This window comes from Pleuronectes platessa, chromosome 14 (assembly GCF_947347685.1).
Source record: "Pleuronectes platessa chromosome 14, fPlePla1.1, whole genome shotgun sequence".
NCBI lineage: Eukaryota > Metazoa > Chordata > Actinopteri > Pleuronectiformes > Pleuronectidae > Pleuronectes > Pleuronectes platessa.
This window is the reverse complement of record NC_070639.1, coordinates 8,622,023-8,646,040: the sequence shown is the minus strand read 5'-3', so window position 1 is coordinate 8,646,040 and position 24,018 is coordinate 8,622,023. Positions and strand designations below refer to the sequence as shown.

General features: G+C 41.7%; 1 protein-coding gene across 1 annotated transcript in view; it reads right to left on the bottom strand.

The window, feature by feature from the left end:
• il1rapl1a (interleukin 1 receptor accessory protein-like 1a) overlaps positions 1-24,018 on the bottom strand; it is a 140,333-nt gene that overhangs the window by 18,224 nt on the left and 98,091 nt on the right. The window lies entirely within an intron of this gene.

Sequence of the window (24,018 nt, the reverse complement as noted above, 5' to 3'; positions counted from 1 at the left end):
AAGGTAAGACTTAATTGATCCACACACTGTGAAAATCTTGTAAAAGCAGCAGACGAGTCAGATTGAGGTAGACAAAGGAATACAAATATAAAAAGGCAATAGAATAAAAAAAAAAAATCCAGACAACCAAATAAATATATGCCTATATATGGATGGGAATGCCCCATAGTATGCAATAAAGTGTTAATATAGAAAGATAATCAGGTATAGATCTACTGTATATATAAGAGGTCTAATGCGGGTAATGTGCAGAGGACACTAATGTGCGAAATTACCTTCTGCATTAAAAGTAGAGAGTAGAGTGACAAAAACAGTGTGGTATTTTATTTTTCAGTCCAGATGGTTTTGAGTCTGACAGCAGTGGGAGTAAGAGAAAGAAAAACAAAAGTATGACACTGACGGAGGTTTTCTGACCGTTTATTTAAAACAGTAAAAAGCACCTGCAGTGAGTCTCCTTGGGCTTAACAACACTTTTTCCTCATTCTTTACAGGCACTGTTCATTGGACCATCAGTGGGCAGGCGTTGTCAGGTGTCTCCAAAGATATTCACTTGGGTTCATGCCAGGGTTCTGAAGCTCAGCCACGCTGACCAACAGATTCTCAGTTGCATCAACGCCCTTCACCCCTGGATTGTTTTTTCCAAAAAAGTTCTGGTTCTTCCAAACTTCTTCCACCCATGCAACCATTGTCTTCCGCTATTCTGGCCTTGGTGTGTGTGGCTACCTGGAAAGCAGGGCATACCAGACCTGCCTCTCCCCAGCCAGACTTTCCAGCTCTTCCTGGGAGATCCTGGGGCGTTGCCATGCCACCTGGGAATTGTGGTCCCTCCAGCCAGTTCTGAGTATACCCCTGGGTCTCCTCCCGGTTGGGTACGCTCATTAAACCACCAACAGAAGGCACTCAGGAGGCCTACTATATAGATGCCCCCTTTCGATGTGAATGAACAGGGTTTCTACTCTGAGCTCTGGGTAGTGACATGAAATAACAAGATCAAACGGCAGAAATGTATTTTCTCTGTTGGGTGGCTGGGCTCCACCTTAGAGTAACATCTTCCATTTAAGAAACATGGCAGCCAAAGTTTGTCTCGGGAATCTTCAATGTAGCAAAAGTTTTGTGTAGCCTTCCCAAATCTGTGCATGGACACAATCCTGTCTCCGAGCCCTGCAGGCAGATCCTTCGTCCTCATGGCTTGTCGTCTGATATGCACTGACAGTGTGAGACCCTATAAAAACAGTTGTGTGTGCTTTTCTACATTTGGCCAATGAGTACACACATCTCAAGGAGAAAGACCCAGAGCAACATGAGATTTCCGAGGGTTCCAGCAACATCTAAGATCCACATTCTGTTTTATGTGATGTCTCCTTGCCCCCGTGTGGATTATTATGCTGCATATCTTTTGGTAGATTCTCCAAAACTGAGGCCCATGGCAGTTTCATTTTTTAAATTCACAAATAAATGTGCAATTACAAGAATTGGCAAAACCTGGTGTGAAAAATATCTCCCCCCCCCCCCCCACCCGCTGACTGAATGTGTGCCTTGTGCAGCACAAAAGCATGATTAAGTGTTTTCATGAGTGTGCTACACTTTATACGTGCACATCTTTGTGTGTTGTTTCTGCTTTCACACATGCGTGGGTGTGGAACAAATCCATGTAATCTCAGTTATTGACATCCTCCCCCCGGCTGAGGGCTGGTTACGCCGCCTGATGCTGACGAGACTTGAGATCCACCCTTTCTTTTCATGCCTGCTTTGCTTTGTGAGCGAAAACGAAATAATAAGTCAATCGACAATTTTGTGGGAAAAAAAACGTTTGTTTGATTTCTTGCGGTGAGTTTGAGGAGTATAGAGACACAACTGTGATATTTGTAAGGTAAATGTGAAAGTACAACAAGTAGCCGGCCAGCTCACCTTAGCTGAAAAGTCTGGAAACATCTACTCCAGCTCTGTCCTACAAGAACAAGTCACCCACGGGTCCTCTAATACTCACTAATTGACATGTTACTTGTTTGTGTGGGCACAGGGACTTCCTGGAATCTTGTCCTCGCCTTGGAAGTCACTGAACCCATTGATCCTCTCATCTAAGTCTAAGCAGGGAAGAAAATAGGTGTATTTCCTGAAACTATTTCTTTAAAGCCCACAAAAAAGTTGTGAAGCAGGTAAAAAAGAATTCCGATTATTTTAAATTCACCAGTATGAGCATGGGTAGAAATTAAAGTTTCCTTTTTTTGAACGAATCAGAAAATCAAAATGACTGTGCTGTACTTTTAACATCTCAATTATCTTGTAAGAAACCCATCCTCTGCAAGTTGTTTTATTGTGAAAGTCTATGACATCACCTTTGACCCCTTCACTCCACTTCACTTCAAACTAGAGGACGTCATAATGAATCCCACAAAGACAAAAGTAGCCAGTGTACAACATGTTCTCAGTGGCTTCACTAATTCTACAAAGTGCCAAATAGAACTAGCTTGTGAAAGCCACGAGCTGCCGGAGCACAGGTGCTGCGGCAATTGACAGAAATGTTGCCAAGAACACAACTTGACTCCAGAGCACGAGGACAATGAGGCCATGACCCTTTTAATGCGAGTGGATGTGTGTGTAGCATGTGGGTCTAACCACAGGTGACGGCTCGCAGCTCTTGACATATGTTAACAGGTCTGGGCGCAGATTTAACTTGGAGATGGATGTGGTTAATGGGTCGAGTATGGTACGGAGCTTTGCAGGTGTGGAGCCAGTTTGCAAAAATGGACCCGTGCTGGATTCCGATATGTGTCAGTGCACTGTGACATCACTGTTGACTGTTGGCTGTGGTCACAAGTGCTTCAGACTTTTATCCTGAGAGCCTCCTATTTATTTACTCTGTAGAGCTGCTCAGTTTCTGCCTGCCTGTGCTCTTTTAGACGCCTATTATAGCACATTATTAGTCTTTTGCAGACACTTACTGTCTAAAGTAACTTAAATGTCGTTATTGAAAACAAAAACCACATAACGCTTTTTAAAAGAAGCATTTAGGAGGACCACTTTGAGAAGACACATCCAGCCACCGAATGTAGCTGAGCACGAGCAAAACCTTGACAAGAGCCAGGTGTCCTCCGATGAAAGAGTGAATAAATGGATAAATGAGTGAGAGCGCTACACAGGGTCATGAATCTGATTAGCATCAGCTCTCGGTGCATATTTAGCTGATTTAACAGTATTTGGGATAATTAGGCTGCACAACGTTGGCACTCTGCAGATTCAGACGGAGCAATGCTTTCCAAACCAGAGGAGAGGCAAACAAACCCTGCACAGAAAACACTCTGCAGATGTCGACCGAATTCAGCACAGACGCAGTGAACGCACAGTGAGATTGACAGATACGCAGACAGAAGGGCAGATGAATGAACAGACAAGCGGAGGGGAAAAGAACACAATAAAACCAGCGTGCATTCAAACATAATTATAAATGAACACACACACACACACACACATGCACGCACACACACTCATCAATGTCATTTCTGTCTCATCTTTTTCTCCTCGAATAGAATGAATCAGACCCCTGTCCTTCACATGTCACTGCTCAGTGTTTGGTTTGTGCGTCTCTTTGTGTGTGACAGCAACCGCCATGTTGCGTTTGTAGAAAAGGCCACAATCTGATGTTACTTTTTCAATATGGCATTGTCAGTGTGTGTGATGTTGCGTAATAACACCCTGGTCTTCAGCACAACTCTCTTAATGCTATAATTTCCAAGGAACGACAAAAACCTGGCACTGGAAGAGATACCTCAAGTTTGTGCTTTTCATCGCCGTGAAGTGAACTTTGCACTTTGCTCATTTGTTAGATTTTTCTTCTTCTCCTGTTCTCTTAAGGTGGGAGGGAAGGGATGACGAGTTGGCAATTCCATGTTATCCAAGCAGGAGGTTTTAGCAAGAAAAAATAAAGTTAATATAAAGCGCTGTAAACGTCTGTCTCTGTTTGTCTCTCAAACAAAACAATAACTACAAACTTAATTGGAAGCAGCATTGGATCATGGGAGTGTGTTTTTGTATTTGTACCTGACAAGACTCAGGTGCAAATCATGTTCATGGATAATGTATTCAAGTTTTATTCATGTTACACAGCAAACAATGACTTTCGTAATACGTTGTTTGCCCCTGAAGTTATAGCAGAGACAGACAAATCCAAAGTTAAAGATAATATGATGCATTTAAAACTAAACAAAATGAAACGACTTGTAAACTCGAATAAAATTTGGGATTTTTCTGGGTTTAAACGTTGTTGGAAACATTTAGGAAAATGCGGGTACACGAGTCAACAAAATATATATTTTAGACATTTTAATAAAGAACCGTTAAATATATCTTTAACTATTCCGTTTTATACTATACTAAGGTTATTATATTATGAAGAACACATTATGAGTGCCACAGAAATATGCATTAATCAAAATGAAGAAGCAGAATAATATGACCGCTCAACATGCTGCAACTTAACAAAACACATAGACCAAAAAAAACAAACAAATAATGGAACCAAAATACAAAAACACATCAAACGCAGGAGACATGTAGAATCTGGGTCTACGTGAGTTGTACAAAGTTTGCACAGTAATAAGAGAACCTGTGTCATGTTAACATCACATCCCTTCCTCAAGTCTATTCCCTCCAGTCGTCTGTCAGTACACCTCATCCAGAAACATAGGGTTAACATGGGAAACAGCTGCAGGCATCATATCCTTTTGTCCAACTTGTCTGACGAAAGTAACTTTTCATTTAACAAGCAGTTAACACGTCACTATGAGAGATTTCAAACATGGGGATTTTCCAACAAAACGTTCAGTAAACAAAAACAACAAAAGATGGGGTTGAAGATTTAACAGTTTAAAAAAGTGTAATGACTGGACTGACGACCAAAGTGAGTCGTGTCAGCTCTGAGAGCCGAGCAGGCACTGGAGATTTCAAGATTTCACTTGTCCTTTTTCAATTTGATTTCTGGGCCACGATTGCCGGCTTCCACACTCGCTGGGATGTCACAGAGATGAGCCCATACGTCAAACTCGTGTGAACGCAGCTTTCTAGAAACAAACTCTCAAACTACTTTGAATCAATCTGTACAGAGAAGGTCAAAGATCCAACGGAAGCAACTTTTAAGCCATATTTCAGGAATTTGAGCAATATATCATAAATAAATAGATTTAATTAATAATCTCTGGATTGTGATGTCTATAGCTTATTGCCATTGCAAACATTGATACACTTATCACTTTAAAACTCATTATCATTTATTTCAAAACTAACAAACTATAATTTGATTCTGGTGTTTACTGCTTTTGTTTTTTGTGTAGACATCGTGCTACAAAAAAACACTGTGTAACAATATTCAGTAAAAACACAAAGGTTTGATGACCACAAATATACGGCCCCCACAGTGAGTGAGTGTTGTTGAGATGAGGCTTGAATTAGCAGCACCACTTTGTGCATTGAGATTGGTTGTGCAGATGTGGTGAATATGGGATTGTGGTGTCAATGACAGATTTTAATTGTCCCCTCTCATCCCCACTTCACACTGGTTGTTACAAGCGCATGAGCCAAAAATATTAACAACATACCAATTATTTTTGTATTTACTTGATGCAGCTTGTTTATGTGCCGGTTCGCATCCACTCAGGTTTGATTGAGACGCTTAGGAAACCAGGGTGTTGCTCACATGATCAGATTATTCTGGGAGTAACATACCAAGACATATTTTTCAAATCTACATTTTTTTAAAGGCCATTGTCTGATGAACAACAGAACAATGCTGACTTGTTTATAGTTTTATTTTATCCAATGACATTTGAAGAGTCTAATAAACATAAGAATGAGAGAAGCTTCTAATACCATTAAAAGCCTCGTAACCCTTCATCTAGAGTGAAAAAACACCAAATTGCACAAAGCTTTCCTGCGACACTGCGATACTCGACACCCTAACTTTTGATTGAGACTTTAATGTGAGTGTTTGCATATTTCAAGCATTTAAATAAAGCGCTTGTGTGTTCTTGTATGAATGTGTGTGTGAGTGGGTGATTGGCAACTACTGTAAAGCGCTTTGAGTTGTCATTAAGACCGGAAAACCGAGATATAAATACAAACCATTTAGCATGTGATTCTATGATAGAGAGAGACGGTAAAGATATCCTGCAGTTATCGCTGCAGGAGAATCTGACATGAGTCCTGTCAGTCACGAATCTTCCCCCACAAGGTGTGAAACAAGCATGAACAAACTCACATGGCGCCGCCTAATCGCTCTCTGCACATGGGAAGGAGAAGAGAGCAAACAAGACAAGCAGCAAATAGACGCTCGGGGCTTTGGACAACAAAATTATGAGATATTTCCAACTGACTTATGCTTTGCGGAATATTTGAAATCGCTTTTAATCAATTACCACCGTGTGTGTGCACGCTCAATTTAGCAAGAGGTGGTATATCCATCTGTGTCATTGATATAGACTGTAAATAAAGATGTACAACATGTCTCCACTTCCTCCCACTATCCAGGAATGAGGCCAAAGTTTCTCGGATAAGAATGTTTCCATGTTGCACAGAGTCTGTCAAAGCAACCAGGGGACTTTTCGTCCATATCCCATCCACAAACATGGAGGGAACTGGGTTTATAACCTTTAGTGAAGCCAGCCACCAGGGGGCGAGCGAGGCTCTTTGGCTTCACTTTTGGGGAGCTGTCATCTCATCCATCTGTACACACAGTCTATGATCACACATTATGTACATTTACCGTATGTGCTCTTCAATAGAGAACATGTAGCCTCACATCGCTGTCATAGAACTGCACCTTCAACATGTACACTTGTCAACAACAAGAGAAGGAGATGAGAGTCAGAGAGTGATTCATATAATATCAATCCTCCAGAAAAGATGCTGCATGGCAGCTGGTAAACATCAACAACATCCTCTCCATATTCCGGAAGCTTATTATTCCCATTGTTAAAAACAAACAAGATCCTGCTTCTCTGTCCAGGTTTATCTCAGTGTGCAGGAGGGGGGGAGGCCTCTCCAGACAGCCGAAGACACAGACTGGTGTGTTTACCGTTTTCTGGTCGTATCGGGAGTCGACTGTCGAGCTCAGAAAGTCCAAAGCTGTCATTCCCTTTTCTGTAGCCTCCTGCAGGTTACCATGACAACACCTACTGTGCTGAGTAGGAGCGGCTCTGCGGGCGGCGTCAGGACCGGAGTACAGTACAGACAGTACAGACAGTACAGACAGTACAGCCCCCGTTCCACAACAGAGCCTCTGTGGGTTTATGCGATTGGCGAGAAGCAATCAAAGTTTGCTCTGATTTGGACGAGAGCAGACACCAAAATTTGGGGTGCAAACAATTTGAGGATTTTGTTTTACAAAGCCGCTTTTGAAAGTATTCTAGAATCGCAACTAAGCCTCACTCTTGGCTTTTATTTTGTAGTGGTGAGATGATGTGAAACAATGACAGGCTGAACTTTTTTACTCCGCATTGCAGAGCAATGCAGGTCGCTGTAAGATTTTTGGGGAATCAGGAGAGGGTTGAGACGCTCAGCAAAAGGAGAGTGGATTGGAGGCTTTGGGTACAGAGTGCGTGCAGGGATGAGAAAAGGGCGCCGAGGAACGTGAGAGAGTCGGGGCCCGTCCCCTCCACCACATCAGCCTCTCTCCTGCTCTAATATTGTCCCCTCTCCAGAGACAAGCCCTTAATTACCATTTCTACCCTGAGAGATTTTAACGGAGGAGAATCCTGCCTCTTTTTATCTCTGCCGCTCCTTCTCCCCATTTGTACCGGGGCCCCAGATGATCTGTCAGGGAAATGTAAGCCTTTAATTACTGGTAAAAATTACGGCCTTTGTGAACAGGTAGTCGGTACCCCCGCTTTCATCTCCCCCTTTCGTCTGCTAAATTCCCCTTTTTGATGACATAATAGGTGCTCTGTCTAAGCCGGTGGATGACAGAGTCCCATTATACCGGGGAAGGCACCGGGGGGATTATATGATGATGGGATGATGAACTAAATAAACGCTCCTTTATCTTTATACTGACTCAGGGATCAACGTGGAAACAGACGCAGTCACCTCCTCCTCAAAATCAGCCTGGTCCATATCCTATGATACTGTCCATCCTGGGAATAGAAATAGGGTTAGGGCTGGGCTGTGTTAAACCTAACACACCAAAGTTCCCAAACTCTGTCATCACTTGCCTTTCTACCCTTTCCACAATCTTGTAGACTGTATTTCAGAGACTCAGAAACGACTGTATCTTCTCTTACAGCGTTCATGTCTTATCATAGCTACAGGCTCCACATCCCCCTTCTCTCTTACACTTTCATTTAAATGCCAGAGGGTTTCGGGGATCACTTTTGTCACTGCAGTGGGTTCATCTGAGTTTTATGTCCAAAGAGATTTTAATTTCCCTTCGATGACACTGGGTGTCTATGCTTCTAAAAACTGCTTTTTAATTGGCTCAAGACAGACAGGGAAATTCACTCTCTGAGATTTGCCACTGATTAAGACTTAAAAAAAAAAGAATAATGCTTATACATGCAATTGTGAAAATGGCGATGTAAGGGAAAGGAAAAAGAAAGAGGCTGAGAGAGAAATAAGAGAAGGAATGTTTAAGAAGCAGACATGCAGAACATAGGAGAGAGGGAGCTGAAATTGGCTCGTGTTAAAGGGGCTGGAGGCCAATTAAATAGTGTGATTAGGACACTTGAAGAGGAAAATCACTTTACCAGGTGACACAAGAGGGAAGTGGCTGCAGGCCCAGAGTCACTGACCAGAATACAGACTGAGGTCAGACTAACTCTCTACCAGAGAATATCTCCACCAAGACCCAACAGTCTCCTTAAATTAAATCAAGCTTCACCAAATTTCACACACCCATAGATGTCAGTTCCCTAAATGTGCCTTTTTCCATCAAGATCCGTGAATTATTCTCTGGGACAGTGAAAAACAACCCTGTCCCCCAACATTAAAGAAAGTGAGAAAACGCTCTCGGGTCTGCTCTGCTGGTCTGGATCCGACCTCCTGGGCTCAGGTAATGATACCCATGATTTCTAATAGTGCTCTGAAGAGAAAGATGAACAAGGACAACTTTTAACTGGATAATGTAGCAGGGTTTATTTTTGTCAAATGTGATAATGAAACAATAGCATTTAGCAACTTGTCAGAAACGTGTAGTTTTACTAACACCTCCACTTAAGCAGTAACCATTAGATGTGAGACACATCAGAAATAATGAGTAGGGTGACTCAAGGTCAGTTTCCATCCACCTGTGTTTATTCACATTTTCAATTTGCACATGGCCCCTCTGCCATCGGTTTGTGAGTGTGTATGAATAGGAGAGAATATGATGTAAAGTGTTTGGAGTGGCTGATACGAACAGAAAAACACAGCCCAAGTACTTTTCCATCTACTGATGCTCCAGCTCCACTAACCGACTGAACCGAACAATGATGGGCCTACAGATCAGAGACCTTTCTTAAGTAATTCATTATGTTGATCATGATATTTAAAGGAAGAACTGTTCTTTTTCTGAATATATGAATCCAGTTAATTGTTTTGTCACCATCCCTTTAAGAAAACTGGAATCTAGTGTCTTAAGGTTACTATGTTACCATGTTCGTTTGTTCAACATTTACATAAACAATACAATCTCAGACTAAAATGTTTGCTTTATACTGATGATACTGTTTTATATACCAGAAAATAAAATCTGCATGTAAAGACACCAATGAAACCTGATTAAAAAAAAAAATGACCAAACCTTTATTTTGTCAACAACATGTTCTGATTCCCATGAACCTGAGCTAATTCAGAAACATGAATCAGAGGTATATTGGAACTTTGTGTTGTTTCAAATAGACGAATAGAAAGTTTTATCAAATTTTAATAATCAACTGTATAAATATAATTTGTGAACTTTAATTGAACAAACTTTCTGGGTTGCCAATTGAAGTATTTTTGAAATTGGTCAAACTAATTTTATTTTTAGTATGGCAGCTCACTTATTAGATGTTTATCAAAATGCACATTGGGATCTGTAGTTGTGTAACTTCTCATTTCTCTCTCTTCTTTATGGTTTCTGATCTTTTTTCTGATCCGTATCCACTATCACTACATTACTGGTCCTACTTTTAACAATTTCCCAACTGTTCACCGCAGAAACTTCAGAGCCGGATTCAGCCTCTTTACTGGAGGAGTGTTTGGCTCTGTGCGTAGCTGTGCACCTACATAGTGAGGCCAGAACAAGACATGATGTTGTAACAGAAGATGTATTTTTGTCCTGTGCCTGTTGGTGATTATAAATGAAAAGTGAAGAAGATATTAGTAGTGGATAGTGCATATTACAGCAATTCAACAAGGATCCATTCACCAAAGTGGCTAGTTCTTGTTAATATCTAACTTATAATTCCAGAAATCTCCATTTGTCTGTTATGCTGCTCACATATCTCAAGAACCATTTATGTGCGTCACATTTGGCATCGAAATTTAAATTGTGTAGCAGTGACTCATCAACTCAAGCGGTGTCCGTCACGACAACAGCGTGTTCGCAGTAACGACAACTGATACGGATTCTCCAGTCGAGCCTCGGCCCACTTTCAATGAACAGGTGAACGGCCCTTTGTGCAGCAGCTTCAGGATTCTTTGGACTGAGATCAGCAGCTGGTCACTTCTACAATTTCAGAAAGCTGCAACCAGCATGACCACAGGCAGAGCACACATCCCATTCCAAACTGGCAGTTTAAATAAAGTATACCTAACTAATAACTGGAAGATTGAGATGAATAACCATCACGCTTATTAACCATGTCCCAGCTGAGGTCTGAGCTTCTGCACCATACACCACAATAGAGACCTGTAGACAGAAATATGGAGCATTGAAACCTAGAAGCTGCTCTAATTTGAAAACATGAGGATACATCAGACTCATTTGAAGTTTATAAGTGACAAGCTTTCTATCTTTAAGTAATACTTTTTTTTGCACACCCTCTGGAGCTTTCTACCCCTGGCTCATATGCTCATACGCTGTTTTTAAGAACCGCAGATCTAAGGAATTAATTAGATTTTTTTCTTTTATCTCCTTCCTCCATGGACGAGATCCCATATATCTTCACTTCCTGAAGAGAGAGACCCTCTGAATCTCTTCTTTATCCTGCAGATATGTTGCCCCTCCATTTTACAGCTGACACCTACCCAGGTGTCAGCTGGCTTATCTTCTGAACGACACCCAAACCCCCCGTCATTCAATTCTTTACTCCATCACTTCAAGGGACCCCCCCCACTTAGCACTACTCTTCTTTCTATAACACAAATGAAACCCCTCTTCACCTTCCACACCTCAGCCTCTTATCGCACCTCTCCCGCCCTCTCCTCCCTCTCCTCCCTCTCACCCTCTGCTTCTGTAACCTCAGATCTCAAAACACCACTTCAGCTACAGACGGACACAAAGGCCTCGATACACGTTTGCTCTCTCTCCTCTTCATCTCCACCTCTCCCCGTTTCAATTTCTGATTCTTCTCCGCCTCTCCATCACACCACCCCATATCAAATTCATGTAGCCCCCCCCGTTCAACTCCACAAAGAGCATGTCCACTAAATTCGTGGCTTTGAGTGGGAGTGCAGACTGAGCTCAGGCCACAGGGGGCCAGTGTGTTGATAAATCTAGATCAGGGCTGACAAATGACTTGTGCCGAGTGGGCCGGGGACACTGGGGCAGGGGGCACTTGGGGAAAAACAGAAATGTTTACACACTTACACAGTCTGATGATGTCCCCTGGTACCTGCCAAGCAGTGGGATCATTTACCAAAATACCTGGGAGAACCGTGCATAGCTGCGTCTTAGGATGACTTTCAGCCAATCATTGGCAACGTGGGAGCACGCTGGGATGTTAATTATGCCGATGAACTCCTGTGAGAAGCCGACCGTGTTTGATTTTATGCGAGTATTTGCATGTGTGCGTCTGCCTACAGAATATATATATGCTACATCATGCCAGTGGGAGTGTTCAGCTTCTATCACTGCCTCCTTGTCTCCAAAAGAGGTCAAACGAGCCGCACTGCACAAATCCTTACAGCGATGACTCACCACCGCTTCGGTCTCTGCGACCAGAACCGTAAGTTGTGTTGCTCTCTCACTGTAGCGACATCACATGATCGATGGCATCAATCTAACGGAGAGTCCCCTCGATGATCCAAACTGTGCCACGACCGTATTCTGAAGACATCAAAACGCATCACATCGTTTCCTATTTTCACTTTTCTCCTGTTTGTTTTTTAGGTTCGTTGCTTTAAGAGAATCGTGGGATCCCGTCACTAGAGTAACACAAAACTTCACTTTACCTTCACAGTTTCTCCACAAAGAGGGAATAGATTTTAGTTACAACCAGAATACAGAGATTGTGTGCATGTATGGACTTGTACATATATTCACATAAACAATGTGTTTATATTGTAAGGTATCAGTATCTTTATCACTATCTAAATGCATAGACTATTATTATTGCACGTCACATTTTACCAGTTTATCTGCAACAAACATCTTCTACAAACTCTTTATTAAAAACCTTTTTAAAAGCCTATTTAACATAAATGTCATAAATTATATTTATTTGTGCTGCCCTGTTGTCTAATGGCTCCTTACCGTGAGAGTAATTAAGTCAGTGTTTAGCAATGACTCGGGTGTTACACATAATTACCTTCATTTCAATACAGATTTGAACTCTAATAGAAATGCAATAAATATATATTCAGACTGAGCTGGGTTGAAATTGTTCATTTTGCAGATCAGTGGCATTTTTACATTTGTTGACAGTGAAATATTGACTGATTAATTATATTGTAATATTATAGAGTTAATGCAGGACAGGTATTAATAATACATACTCGAAAAAATATTATTTTATTTATTTATTGGGTCCATGTCCCAATAACTAGAATGAAGGAGATGGGTTTATGACCTACACTGCAGCCAGCCACAAGGGGATGGCTCAGTTTATGGAAAACAAACCATAGTGATTCTTTGACTGTGTAAAATATATGGTCCTTTTGCCCTTGTGTGCACTCATCTGTCTCATTCCCTTAATTTGCCATACATCTTGATTTTTCTTTTTTATCTTAAAACCAGGCTTGACAGACAGGAAGTGCACTGATGCCATGGAGTCAGACAATCAGCACAGTGGAAAGTGACGCTGCATTAGCTGCTATCCGTCTCTGTTTGCCCTGTAACCACTGATGTACAGATTTCCAAAATTAGTTTTGGCACTAAAAAAAAATCGAATCTGATGAATAGGAGGTCTAATCAGAACTTTGGACAATGCAGAAACAGAGATGAGCAAGTGCAACTGATTCAAGCAGTCAGTGCATGACGCATGTGTGCTCCAGTTCAGCACGAAGAAGAATCAAACCAACAAGCACACAACTATTCAAATATTTCTTTTACTTTAAAAACCTGCTAATAAAAATGTATTGTTTGATGAACACACAGTGCAGAACACAACTTTTCAGAATCTCAGATATCACAGTAAACAATCTTTAAATGATAAATAAGCACCAGTCCATCACTTAACCATACAATAGGCTGGATTTATACATGGTCTGCTGGGCTCAGAGAAAGAGTGAGTGATTATTCTCTGTGAGACAACAGAAGCCGTGCCTTGGACTCTAATTGATTCCATAAAGAGACAGGTATTACCAGTGAAGCGGCGTGGTGATTCATTTCAGGGACAAGTGTCCCTGAGATCCACTCAGAAAGTGTGCTTGTGTGGGTCTGTGTGCATGAGAGTGTGCGTGCACATATGATACACGCTCAGGTCACAAGTGAAGGATCATTTCTTGTCTTTGAGAGAGGGAGGTTCAGAGGGAAAAACAACAGAGGGATGCGCTTGGTGTGTTGCTGCAGTCAATAATCTCATTATGTCTTTGGAGTCATGAATAAATAAATAAATGTGTAAGACTGTTTCACTGCGTGTGTTCATTAGTAGCTTGGGTTTTCACACCTGAACCAAGGTTTGTGTCTTTGTCAAATTGTTTACATTATAAACAACATTAGTTTGTAGGCAAGTTTGTCTGACGTCAGCGTGCGTACGTTATTGTATTCGCTAACTTTTTTGAATTAAATGCACAGAACAAGGCCTTCTCCGATTAGAGAAATTTAATGAACCTGTTCTCTTTGTTTATTCCGTTGCCTGATGTACCCCCTAGGCGGTGTGGCCTAGGGGGTAGAGTGGTCGTTCTCCAACAAGAAGGTTGCCGGGTTCAAACCCCACTCTTCCCCATCTGCATGCCAAAGTGTCCTTGGCAAGATACTGAACCCCTAAATGGCCCCTCATAAATGTTGAGTGTACTAATTGTAAGTCGCTTTGGACAAAAGCGTCAGCCAAATGACATGTAATGTAATATCACTGTAGTGTTGCTACCAGCAGACTGGACGTCCTCGTTGTTCAAACATTAGATACTTGGAGGGGAAGACTACAAGCTACTGTGAGCCACTTCCTTTTCTTCTTCTAATGTTCAATGCTGTCCACGTACCCAAAAAATGTCACACTACAAAACGACAGTCAAACCATAGTTGTGTTTGATCTGAACCGAGACCACCTCTTTTGGTCGGACTAACTTTTGTTGCTTTTGGTGCGAGGCAACTTTCACACCTGTTATTTTGGTTCAGACTAAACAGAGAAGGCTGACCACTCTGACTGAGCCAGGTTTGTGTGAAAGTGTCCTAAGATTTGACAACTTTAAAATAAAGCTAACTTCTCCCCATAAGGCTTTCTGCTGTTCCCGTCTATCTGTGGTCATCCAAGGTAAACACAATCTATTTGTAATTCCTCATTGAGGCCTCACGCAGTTAAGCACCAGTGCTCATTTCTCTCTATAAAGCCATTTTTTAAAACAACACGCAGACTCATGTTCGCTCGTGTTATTTATCCCAATGGATGCTGCTGTGAATCTGCTTTTAGTGAGGGCCCATTTAGGAAAATAGAAAAAGCATCTCGGTTGTAACATGTTATCACAACCAACAGGAACGGTGGCCAAAAAACCCCTGAGAGAAAATAATATAATTTTCCCTTAATAGCTCTGAGTGGGCCAGTGGGCCAGCGGGCCAGCATTCCCATTATTTCCCCCAAACCATCTGTGGCGAGCTCACACCCACCACAAATTTAAATCTGAGTATAAAATATTTAAGGCAGAGGCCCACTAAAAATGTGTTTAATAAACTTTGTGATTGCGACATTGTTGTTTTCATCAAACCCGCAGAAGGACAACCGGAGGCATTCTATTGATAAAAACCTGAGATAATATAACATATCAAAGCGTGAACCATAATTGAAAGAAGAAAAAAGGTGAAAAGTGCCATGAAGCAGCGTGTCGGTGAGATAAAAATGGTTTGAGGCTGTTCTGGTCTTGAAATGTGGAGAATATTAAATGTCTGGTTTGTCTGTATTTTGTGCTTCATTGATTGATCTTTCTCTGGTTACAAAAACTCTTTGGAATTCAAGGCCATCCACATTTAAATGCGGAAATCCTCAAAAAGAAGAAAAAAAACATCAGTTGAATTTAAATAAAGTTCCTCTGAAGTTCGATATCAAACACTCAGTGTCACTGTAGTGCAGGCATGTTCACAGATACGTATCTGGCTCAATGCAGGAGTAAGGATGCAAATGAAAACCAGAGAGCGCATGGTCCCAACACAGGTTGGCAAGAGGGCTCCTCTTAGAAAGCCAGGAAAACACACGAACAACAAACACACAAGTCCTGACACATGAGAGCTGACTCGCTCTCCCACATTATTCATCCTTTTTTTTCTCTCCTCCATCACTCACGCTGTCTCCGCCTCCTAGTTTCCTTCCTTTTCCCTCCATCCCATCGACTGCAGCCATTTAGTGTGTGTGGAATCTTGCTGCAGTACTCTCTCAGAATGCTAATATGCCGAGCTGATGTGGGTCAGGACTTAATCCTGTAGAAATGATTATCGCAGCACGACTGGAACTTCTCCTGTAGGATATCATTAGCATTCTGTACTTATCCACTGCACTGCACTATCATTCCCACCAAGACCACGTCGTTTCACAGAAAATGTATATGTTGCAGCGTCCAACTGGGAATATCTTCTTTCCTTTTTGTATTCATTGTGTGTTTGTTCACATGTGTGTGTTCATGCAGTCATCTATGTGATACACAGAGCATATGTATGTTCATGAATAGGGATGAAGCCATCCAGGATGACTGTCGGACTGTCAAATGTAAGAATGATCAAGGGGAAAGAATCATCAATTGAGAAATCAGCATTCTGCATCTAAAAAATGCTCTTGAAAAGTGTCCTGTCCTTATGTCTGAAAGATTTGAAGTTACTTTGCTTTTATCGACAGATTATTGAGTCTATGTTGACAGAGTTTTTAAACCTTTTTCACTGCAACTTCTCTTTCACAAATGCTGCAATAGAGCGCTGGTGGAAAAAGTCAGACGTCTGGCTCCTCAGATAATTATTCCATCAACATCCAAATTCTCATCAGAGTTTGATCAGATAACATTTCAATATTTCTACATCGGCTTCATTAATTCCGGCCTTCTAAACGAACAGGTTTTTGTCCCATCAGGGAGGCAGAGGCTGTTTCTCCTCTCTGACCTGCTTATCAGCTGTCTCATCAATTTAAATTGTCTTTTAATATTATGTTGCTGCTAATTAAAACAGGACAGGGCCACTTTGTTTAATGAGGACATCATGGTAACCATGTAGGCTACAGCTTCGTGGTGAACTCCTTCATGTGTGGCAGCTCTTCCAGGTGGATCCTCCTCTGAGGTGAGCACACCCTGATCGATCGATTCAGTGAAGACAAGCATGAGTTGGCACACGGACCATGAAATGAATTTGTAGGGCAACGTTAAGTAATGGTAGTTTAAATCTACATGTTGCTGTGTCTCATTGTCATGACTGATGAGACTCCAGAGGCAGGCCTTCAGCATACTGGCACAATTAGTGAGCATAAATTAGCTTTCATGGGAATGTATGAGGATCCCGTGTTGAATGTATGAAAAAAAAAAAGGACAATTCATCAAAGAATAACCATAATTCTCCAATGAGGCAAGAGCGTTGTGGTGTGTGCCTGTTTGCATGCATGCACGTGCATGTGTGTATTTTTTTACTTGTGTGTGTACTTGCTTTTAATTCACATGGGTTAAAGAAAATCTTGCAGAGCACGGGGAATCTTGGTAATGAAAAAGTTATTTGTTTCACACACAGATTCTGCTGGGAATACGATGCATAAGAGCCACATTCATGAAGGAAAAGGAAGCCTGATACGGGGAGAGGCAGCATTAGTGTGCACGGTTCTGTTGCAGCGAATATATACTGCAATAAAAAAACAAGCTGTATTTTCCGTTGCTTTCTCTAACAAGCGACTGAACATTAACTACTGCAGTAATGCCAGACCTAGCATATTAAAGTATGCTCACTGTTAAATTACCTTCAGTAAAAATATCTCTCAGCGGTGAGTAAGGTCCATAGAGGGAATGGCAAAAAACAATTTTATTTTTAATACTCAAAAGGAAGAGCAACAAAAGCAAATATGGAAGTAAACAAGCCCAGGTTCATTTCACTGCTGAACTTTGCAGCAGCACAGTGAATATATATACCTGTTGGTATACTGTATTTGCCTCCGATGTGGAGAGATAAAGAACTGCGCTGTAATGTGGACGGACGACGACTGAGACTTTTGAAAACGTATCAGTCCTGACCCGACTGCAAATCAGAAGCAGTTCTTTTTACCATAGCTTCTAATTTGTAGTATGTTATGTAGGATAATAATAATAACCAGTAACATGTTAGGGGGCAGACTAAAAGGATGCCACACTGGATGCTGGAGATGGGGGGGGGGGGGGGGGATGTGCGCATCACAGAATGAAACATAAACAGATGTACTTTCCTGAAATGAAATTGAAGTATTTCTCTAGTCATCCCTGCATAAACATTAATTTCTCCACTCGTTCATTGTTTAGCTTCTGTAAAACAAGCCCCACATGTACAATTATCTCTTAACAGAGGCAGGAAGGGCAAAAACATATACAATTTAATTTAAGTACTCAACTAAACAGGTAACACATAATTTTAAACATCTTTAAATAATGGCCACTAAATGCAAAATAGCAGACTTCCTGTTGCGTTTTTCCAATTGCACCTATAGACTTTTTTGTTTGTCTGGTCATGATACACCTGTGTATCTATTTTTGTGAAGATCGGTCACTGGAACACGTTCCGGGGGTCTCGGGGGGCACCATTGAGCCATTTTGTGACGCCCATTGAAAATTCCTCCAGAATACGTAAATCTTTACCACTTTCTATCTTTCTGCCAATTTTGGTAAGAATTGGAGCATGTTAAAGCCCTCAAATCTCAAAATTCATTTGCCTGAATAATAATAATAATAATAATAATAATAATAATAATAATCTGCTTATGTCTGACTGTTAACACCTGCACACACATGCCCAGTGTACATGGATGGTAAAGTGATTACGTTTTCAAGTGTGTTAGCATGGACGGGGACTATTCCTGATTATTCCAGTTGTAAAACATATTGGTATTGATTATGTCTTTGGACTGTGAGAGGCAGCTAGAGTACCCGGAGAAAACCCTCACAGACTCAGGGAGAACAAGCAAACTCCACACAGAGAGAGCCTCGGTCAAGCAGGTGATGGAGCTGGAGGGAGCAAAAAAACGAAGCAGGAGTTGTGCGATGAGGAGGAACACCATGAAAAAGTGAAAGCGACAGATCACATGTTAAACACGGTGCGATAAGCGGGGCCTCTACTAGCGAGGAGAACAATGAGGAGAACAAGAGATAAGGTCAGACGAGTCCTTATAAGCTTGGCTACACTGTCACATTCGTAAAGGTGACTTATTTTCTCATTTTCCAGTTCAGGACAAAGAGGTGCGATGGCCCTCTTTGTCAAAACCCTGTGATGGAGTCCACTTTAGCTCCACATTATGCTCCACTTGATCCACAGCTGTTCCCAGTCCGCCTCACACTTAAAGGCCACACGGGAAACTGCCAGCACACAAAAGGTCATGTTATCTCTAATAGAGAGATTAGAAAAGCCAGTGAGTAGAAGACGAATTAAGTAAAATGAGGAGAGGAGGAGATTAATATAGTAGCAGTTCAGTAGAGTGAAGTTGTATGCTTGCCCGCTTTTGTTTAGCCGCCACACCTCCTATGGAAAAGGTCACGCTTGAAACCAGATGTTGAAATGGTTATACAGGGCAGTGTTGCACAAGTTGCACAAAGTGAAAAAAAGAACCCTCAATAGAGTGCATATCCCAATGCTGAGCAGCTACACGAAATTTCACACAATTATAGATATTGATTATTCACATGTCAATTTGTAAAAATGTCATAAAATGTACTGTAGTTTCCCTGACCCATATTACATCCTTCTACCAAGCTTTTTGGAATTCCAACTTGTGGTTTATGGGTAATGATGCCAACTAACAGACATATAAAATGAAAATAAAACCTCCTTTGCGAAGGAATCTACAGTTGCATCCATCCATCTTCCACTCATCCAATGAGGGTCATGTGAGGGCTGTAGCCAATCCCAGCTGATATTAGGCTCTAGGCGGGGTTCAGCGTGAACACTAACGTATCACAGGGCCAACACACAGAGACAAACAACCATTTACTCTCTATTTCTCATCTTCAATCAATCTAGCCCCAATCTGCATGAAGAAGCTGGAATAACACAGAAACGAGGACAACATGTAAACATCACACAGAAACACGTCTGGGAATCGAACCATGTTGCCGTTACGCCACAATGCTAACCAATGTATAGCACCACAATTGTTCAAGATTTTCAAACGGAACAAAGCCTCGGATGTAGGATTAAAATCATTTCATTATTTGTCTAGCACAAAACCACAAACTCCATCGGCTGAAGGCACTTTAGAGAGCAGAGCCAAGGCCTGACTATATTATAGAGGGAAACCCAACTGTTCCCATCATGAGCGAGCAGTTGGCGACAGTGGAGAGGAAAAGTGAAGTGTCAGATCTAAACAACTCTGGCGGCTGCTGGACACACAGACCAGCGAGTCCTCACGACAGGCAGGTTCTGGTGCCAGCAGGCAGCACTGGACAGATGGTGAGAGCTCCGCAGGAATTTAAAAAACACCTCCTCCGAGTGCAGAAAGAGACAGTGACAGAAACCTGCGGTGAGAGTAAGTGAGGAGAGATGACAGGTCGGAGAGGTTTAGGGACATGAGAAATCGTTATACGTCCAGAAAATGCTTTGAAAATGCCAAGAAGCACTTCTAATTGAACAGCCGATTTGTTTTCTGCTTTCATTTCTGCTCCATGTAGCTGTTCCAAAAGTTTTTTTTAGATCCGTCTTCAGCTAAGTTAAGATGCGGCTCCACTTAGTCTGCAAAAAGTACACCTTAAATGTTCTGGATATATTGCTTTCATGTTTAAAAGCTGATTGGTAGGATACGGGACTAAAACATAGACGTATAAACGGACGACAGGACAGCCTCCCAAAGCAAAATCATCTTGATCACCACCTGGTGGCCGGCACAAACCCTGCCTTTTCCAGGTTTCTGAATATGACATTAACAAAACACATATATGTCACTTTATATAGTTCTCATCCCACTAATGTATGTTCAAGTGTTCATCTTCCAATTAGATGGTTTTTGATTCATATAGTTCATATAATAAAAACGGGGTGAAATGTGATGATTGACAGCTGAGACTGACTCAAGATTGGTCGAGTGGGTGTATGGGCGGGACCTCGAGACCACAGCTCCACACCATGATCACTTCTGCACAGACTGCGACTCCCGCCGATGTCGAGAGCCAAGATGGCAGCCCCCGTCACGTTGATATTTCAGCTTCATTTGTGTCCAACCGGAGGAAGTGGAGATGCGTCACTCATCATTCTCAAGTTGATGTCCCAAAGTAACAAGCTTTATATTTAACTGTGCATCACACTTTTTCTCATGTTAACACCACACATGAGATAAAGGCTACTTTTTAGATATGCTCTGTTTCTTATCTGAGCAGACCTGCCTTTTAAACCAGCTTTTAACATTTGAACAAATAACCAATGCCGGTATTTTTTCAACCCCCGTCTCCTCGAAATTATGTTCATTCACTACTAAAATGCTTTGCCAATTAAGCTGCGGTGGAAACACAATGGCTGGACAGACTGTGTCCGGAGGCAAAGCTCCTTTTAAATGAGTGAAGAGCTAGATTTATTAATGGCAGTGTGTGGAGGAGGTGTTTGAGGTGCATGTGTGACTGTCACAAAAGAGACTGGAGTTCACACCCACAGTTCTGCCCATGGTTTGATTTAGGCAACAGAAGAACTTTGGTTAGAATTAAGGAAAGATAGTGGTTTTGATTAAATGTGTCTTGAGTCTCTTTTCTTTCTGGTATCATATGTTAATGTATCTTGGAGAGTCTGAATTTGACCTGGAAATAATAGCAGGGAACTGTTCAGGTCCGGTTTGGAGCTTTGCAAGTGATGCAGAATTGAAAAAGATGACCGGTGTAGGACTCCATTTGGATGTGCGTACTTTTGTATATTTTCTGCTTTACAGTATCCCATGACCAGTGATGAACGGGATTACTTATCTTTTCCCTGATAGAATTAACAATGATGAGCTCCTTCTGGAAAAATAATAGCAAACCAAATATCCTGAGAAGAGACTGGTGCTTGATATTGTCATAAAGATAAGCCACCATGTGCGCCACGTCTGTTTAAGCCTGCTTGGATTGACACAGCTATCTCATAGAGGGAAGCTATAAAAGATGACACGTTTCAAAGTGTGTGTCTTAGGTTCAGCCAAAACTTCGTAAAAATGTCCCTGCTGTGTTATTTTGTGGATGCCCCTCATTTAGTTGCAAAGGGGCATTAAAAATAATAGAGATCTTATGGGGAGCTCGCCCCCATTGTCACAGTTTGTAGTCTGGGACATAAAACTGAGACCGAGCACAGAGAGGAGGAAGCGAATGGCCACGAGAAAGCAGACTTTTATCAAAACCAATCCATACTCCTAATCTTGCATACACCAGGATCAATGAGGGCTCGGCGGGAGCCGGTTAACAAGTTAAGTGGTTATTAATGACACCGAGCATGTGGCCGGTGTTAATAGCCCACAGGAATGGCAGGAAGTAAAAGAGTCAAGTGATAGATTGTGACGTTAATACAGTACTCACATATGTTGATTGATGGGGGAATTTACTGGATCCTTATTGGCACCAACATTGACCTTATTAAGTGGCTCTGGTATCACAAAGACCTCAACGATCATGTAAAGACACTTTCTTTGGTGGAGTGGTGACCTCGTGGTTCAGACACATGACATAACTGCGACAACGCCAGATAGACATGACAGATGAATGTAGAGCCTGGGTCTCTCTCCGCATGTTCCGTGTTTCCTATCTCTACATGGTCAGCTATCAAAAAAGAACGAAAAGGAAACTGTATTTTATTGGTTGCTGTATCGTCCCTGTTGGCCATAAAGTGACTCGGGAATCTGGTCCCCTTGTAGACAGTGCTCACTTGTGAACGACACAACTCACCTGTAAACCTACTGTCAACTACCAAGATGAAAACACTCTCCGACCAGTATCGATGGGAGGAGAGATCACATTTATTTGTAACTTCATACATTTTGCATGTGAATAAAGTTTCAAAATTGACTAACTCTGAATATATCCCATCGGGAGGTGCTGAGAACTGATGGCGAATATTTAAAATTAGAATGTCCTGTGTGGAGAGTTTTTTTAATACAATGCATATCCAGATTTCTGTCAATGTCAGGCAGAAAAGTGAAAATGTACTTATAATAGTGTAAGTAATAAAATAAGAAAACTATGTAATGGGCCGTTAATGGACATTTTCGGTTTAGCTATGGACATTTGCTTTGATCAAACAAATGCAAGCATAACACAAAAAGCTAAAAATGAAGAGAAAAGGTCTGCAATCTATAATGACATGTCCTTAACTATATATATATATATATATATATATATATAGTGAATGTGAACCCACGCACCAAACACATAAAATACACAATACCAGCTGCAAGCTTATTACCTAGTAACCAGAGAAGGGTTCTTTCTTTATGTTTCAAAGGGGGTAATTATTACTATTGAGGGTAGTTATTAGGGAAAGTAAAGCTGGTACTTAAAATGCCTACCATCCCATTGTTTAGTGCTAATAACACATTTCAGGGGTTGAACAGAGTGGTTTAGGGAGGAAGGAAAGAAGCAGGGAGGAGGAAGGAGCAGAAACGAGTGACTAAATAGCTGAAGGATGTGATGATTCACAGCCCTCCACTGGGTAAATTACAGATAAAAACAGGTTAATCTGTTTTTTACCGCAATCTCTCTTTCATCCAGAGGAGTTCCCGAAACAGTATTGACAACCAATAACCAAAAAAAGAAGTTTATTTAACCAACCTGTACACTGCTTCTGCTCTTACTCTGCTCTGCAGTATATGTTTTAATGCACGGTGCAGAGTGTGACCGTGTGCAAGCAGAGAGAGGAGAAGTAGAGAAAGAGTGATGGAGAAGAACAAAGAGTGCGGGAGGGAGAGGGACACGGGAAAGACAGAGAAAGTCCATTAACACACTTGTAAATGAGTCTCAGCTATTTACCCCACGCTGAGTCCCTCGAATTACTGACTGTGTTCAGGATGCAGATTGCAGATGGCAATTAAAGATGAACAGTGTGCACAGGCACACGCGAGGACGACGTGCACACAGACACATGCACCAGTGCAGGCGTGCATCCACCCCCCCCGATACCCCCCCCCTGGAGGCAGCAGTTCGGTGCAGATCTACTGATCTCCATAGCAACATTCGCTGCCGTGGGCGAGGGTGACATCACGAAGACTGATTGTCATAAGAAATCAATGGCACGGCACAAAGAGGGCAGCGGTGGTATAGGTCTGAGGTACAGTGCTGCTCAGTGCTGCTCAGTGCCTCCAGCTGGGGGTCTTCTTTACTTAATGAAGAACA